The sequence below is a fragment of the Paramisgurnus dabryanus genome, chromosome 22 (genome assembly GCF_030506205.2).
Source record: "Paramisgurnus dabryanus chromosome 22, PD_genome_1.1, whole genome shotgun sequence".
NCBI lineage: Eukaryota > Metazoa > Chordata > Actinopteri > Cypriniformes > Cobitidae > Paramisgurnus > Paramisgurnus dabryanus.
The window spans coordinates 7,494,416-7,499,365 of NC_133358.1; the positions used below are offsets into that span (position 1 = coordinate 7,494,416).

The 4,950-nt window shown below is 38.1% G+C and overlaps 1 long non-coding RNA gene across 1 annotated transcript; it reads right to left on the minus strand.

Annotated features, from left to right (window-relative positions):
* On the minus strand, positions 1–4,571 carry LOC135747947 (uncharacterized). The gene is made up of 6 exons (XR_012335788.1): positions 4,366–4,571; positions 3,867–3,938; positions 3,659–3,747; positions 3,265–3,419; positions 822–884; positions 1–63 (listed from the first exon to the last, which is right to left on the minus strand). It is a non-coding gene; the product is annotated as an uncharacterized lncRNA (long non-coding RNA).
* Positions 4,572–4,950: the final 379 nt, after the last annotated feature.

The window sequence follows — 4,950 nt, forward strand, 5'->3', positions numbered from 1 at the left end:
CTTCATCTGCAGTCATCACAATAGCTACAGTAGTGGCTGTTTCTGAGGACTGTTCTTCCAGCTCTGTACCTATAAAGAACATAAAACATAATAACAACTTTCTTAATACAACATTTGAATCTAAATTACAAATTCATAATGCAATGTGTCAACATTTATACTGTCAATAGTTAATTAGTAAATTGTAGGTTAAATACAGATACAGTATCATTCATTGTTTGCATCTAAATATCAACAGCCAATTCAAAGTGTAAAATTATCAGAATACCAACCATATAGACCATTTTGCAAGATGTAAACAACACTGGTCCAGAAACACTTCCTGTTTCAGTTTGTAACTGTTTTCTTTATTTCACTTTATTTTGTGTTAAACTGATACAGGAAGTGCTTCTGGACCAGTGTTGTTTACATCTTGCAAAATGGTCTATAAAAGATGTTAAATGTCACCTGAATAAATATTGTATATATAAAATGTAATTTTCAAACAAGTGAGCTTTTCTCTTTGTGTCCAATGTCAATGGCAGACTTTTCAGAAGAGTAGTTTTAATTAAGCAATACCATTCAAAATGTATTACAATGAAAAGAAATACCATTTTCTCACATGGCCTCTAAAATTTCTGAGCAACATCTGTTGTGTCTGTTGATTTGAAGATATTAAACTATCACACACAGATTTTATCTTTTGATTTGATTGTTTTAATAATGTGTACTGTGGTGAAATGTACAGTGTAATGACCACAATTACATATCTAGTAAACTATGCTTCTTAAGTTTAATGTTATATATTTATTTAAAGATAAAATAAAAACAACTCAGCGTACCTTCTGCGTGCATCGCCTCTGACATTCCTTCTGCTTTGTCAGTGGAGTTGCATTGTGCTGCATCTAATTAATGTATAGGGAAAAAGAAACACTTAGAAGCATAACAAAAAACTGGTCTTTCTGCATCACACAGCAGTATTAATAAAGAAATATAATTTTATAGATAAAATTCAACTGTTGCCAAGGGCCATCACAATCACTAGTCAAATTCAACTAAACAGCTATAGGATATTCTGGAGAGGTGCCTTTTTAGAAAATGTGTCCACTGTAATGAGGAAACTGCAACTAAGAAATAGTGTTACATCCCTTACAAACTGTCATAGACACATACAGAATCTATAAACTGAATCTGTTTCAATAGACCCCTTCAAGGTTTGTAAACATTGAATGACTATCAGGTGCGCGCGCAGCATGGGGTCAAACTGTTCATACAATCGAGGCTTTAAAATTTAATCTAACAGGGCTGAAAAATGATGACTTACCTCAAATGAAGTGAGCACTACAATCACAAGCCTCTTTGATATTTGTATTGTTCCAGTCTGCACGTTAATAGCTTGCAGCCGCAGATGTTGTATTTTTTTGTTTTTGAGATTCTGCATGAATCGCGAAAACTTAACGGAAGACCTTGCGCGATTTTCAGAGCCCACGACGTAAGTAGGCATTTTTACGATACCGAATAACACGCAACTCAATCTGCTGTAATTACTTTTCTGACCCCGACATGCGCAGTGGGAACCGCCTGTGACCTGAACCGTGAAGGGGTCTATTGAATTACATTTAATTTTTTAAAGTGCCAATTCATAACAAAGTTCCCTCACAGCACTTTTCAAACAGAGTAGGTCTAGACCATACTGTACTCTTTATATTATTAGGCTACAAACTCTCAGAAAAAAGGTACATGAAGATACAAAAGTTGACATTGGGGCAGTACCTTTTCAAAAAGTACACTTTTGTACCTAAAAGCAGGGCCAGCGCTAGCTATAGGCAGAGTAGGCAAATGCCTAGGGCCTCAAGCTTGGAGGGGGGCCTCCATACTGCTAAATCCATGTGCGCTAGTCCGACAATCATTACTGACAGTATTAAGTAAAGAGTTCGACTTTATGCGGAGCCGCCGCTCCAAGAACCGCAGGCTGATGACATCAAAGTAACGCAAGAACGATTGATAAGCAGACCCCTCTATATGATTTCTCGATTTGCTCTCGCAGCGCTTTGATATCATTCACATGTTGGTTCTTGCAGTGCCTCATGAAGTTAAAGAAGCCTAGATGAACAGCATTCAAATCTCTGCAGTTGAGCGACTTTGAGTGACGCTGAAAGCAACTATCACATCCTTAGATTCCTGCTTAGCAAAAGCGGCATGCAAAGAACGTTCAGTGTATGATGCAGGTATTTTGAAATAAAAATGAACTTAGCTTTGTTCTGTGTGTCAACGTCATTTCAGGACAGATCAAACTTGAGAGCTGTTGACTCTGTTTAGATGCATGTGCACGATAGCATCGCTTGGGGAGCTGAATATCAAAATAGTCAAGTTAAAAAAGTTTGTATTTAAGTCAAACAGCAAACAAAACTGGCGTTACCTAAAATAAACTGTCTGTATTTCTTGGAAGTCCTCTACACTTTAGTTTTCAAATCATGAAAACATTATGCATTTTAACATAAATTTAATCAATTTGTTAACTCAATAAAACAGAAAAGTAATGGGGAAAACATGTTTAATAACTGTAGTGGTCAAATGAATTCTTACAGGGTAGAAAAAAAACACTTTCTCAGATTATTCTGAAAATTAAAGAGGTGTGAGGGGCCTCCAACATAAATTTTGCCTAGGGCCTCCAAATATCTAGAACCGGCCCTGCCTAAAAGGTATACATTGGTACCGCCAAGCTACATGCTGGTACCTCATAGGTACATATCTGTACCTAAATGGTACATTTTAGGACCTTTTTAAAAGGTAGTGTACCAGTGACAAAAAGGTACAACTTTTATACCTTTTTTCTGAGAGTGCAATGGCAACTTCCTTTTAATATGCAGCAACCTCGAGCAGAACCATGGTTCAGAATGGGCAGCCATTTGCCTCGACTGGTTGGGGTGAGGAGACATGGAGAAATACAGTGGCCCACACTCTAAAAATGGCTGGGTTCAAAAATGTTGGGTAAATATTGGACAGAACACAGTACTGGGTTAATATTGACCCAATGCTGGGTTGTTTTAACCCAACTGCTGGGTTATTATACCCCATGGTTGCATAACAACAATCCAGCATTTGTTCTTTTCAATATTTACCCATTATGGGTCAAAACTTAACCCACCCAGTGCTGCACTATACAAAGACTCACATGTAGGCCCGTATTATTGTTTAGTTAACTTATTTTTCCCACTTTGCATAGAGCCAAATGATCTGCCGAAACACAGGTGGAGAAACACAACCACTGTTAATCTCACTTACTGATTTCAAATGAAATCTCCTCAGCAGCTTGCAAAATGGCCTCTAACTGGTTCCTTCCATAATAGAATGGCTTTGTGAGGCTGTTGGGCAGTCCTGCAACTTTAACTGTCATGCCTTGATTTACCAGGGGAGCCTTCCAGTACCTCTGGCATCCTCTGAAAGACACGGGCAAACACATGCATGTACATGTTACACATTGTAACACAGTCGGACAATTGTGACTCTCCCATCCTGTTAATAGCCAGTGTATCGGCTGTAAACAGTCATTTTGGTAATGTGTCATAATCGTATGGTTGACGGACACAAATAAGTTATTGATTTGATAATAATGCCATGGATACATCAAGGTATATTAGGTTATCAAGACTTAAAAAGTGTTTGAACATATGCTTACTATAATTTTGGTTAAACAGATCTTGCACTTTTCTCAGCAGTACATTGACCTCAACTCTGGTTCTCGGTGTGTTGCGGCTGAGGAGCTGGCTACAGATGTAACAACAGACAAAAATCAATTTTATAAAACTATATCATGTATATTGGCACTATTACGGACCTGAGTCAATTTCTGTGGATATACGGATATTTTATATAACCAATATTACCTTTGAAATGCAGTGCAAAGTTCAATGTGTCTGTTGAGTCCAGGAAATCGCTCGTTTGGTCTTCTTTTTCAGCTGAAAAAAATTGGAAATAAACATGTTAAAATGAAATGCTAAAAGTGATTGAAAGTAAGGACTTGGAAAATCTATGAACAGATAAAAATATACATTTATTAAAGCAACTTAAGTGTAAATAAAAAATTAACCAAATGAAGAAGAAAACTGAAATATAATTAAAGGCACACAAGGCAAGTCTGAGTATAATTTCTCTACTAGCTCCCCCTAGTGTCTGGGAGTAAATGCTTTCTATATCTGAGACTTTACAGACTGAAGGACACCGGGTCGGATACAGCGAACTTGCAAGTGGGGTATTCTTCCTACAGACGGTAGGGGCGGGCGAGAGAGTCTTCATTCGTCATGTAATGAGTCATTTAACCATATACCGACTTACGAAGATGATTTATTAACATAAAAATGCTGCCTTGTGTCCCTTTAACTTTACCAGTGGAGGATTGAACATTTGTAGAATTTCTTCAGCCTCTCTGGTAGCTGCTCCAAGTTCAGCATTGTCAGCTTTCATTTCAAGATGCTTTGAAATAGTTGCAGCTTCCTGGCATAACTGGTCAAAACCTGAAGATGCCATATTGAAGAAAAGAAAGAATGCAAAGAGAAATAGGCAAAACAAATTGAAAGATGGACAAACAGAGAGAGGGGGAGAGTGAGAGAGAGTGAGTGAGTGTGTGTGTGCACGTAGGAGAGTAGGGCTGTGCAAAATAATCGTCTGCGATTCTCATGCGTGTTTCATCAGTAAAGCCGGTTCCGTGATTAGAAGTAAATCGCCATCAGCTGCTTTCAGATGGAGCGGCATTTACTACACAGACTCGTAGTTCACAGAGAAGCTGTGTTAAATGCGATGAACTAATCGTACGATTTCGTACGAGCCAGCCCGTATGATTTCATACGATGTAGCCACTTGGTTAAATCGTTTGAATTATTACGAATTTGCCGTGAGATAGGGTTGGATCAATCCCGTGCGGGGAGACGTGCTGGATCAATCACAAATGGCTACAACTGGCTTTAACCATAT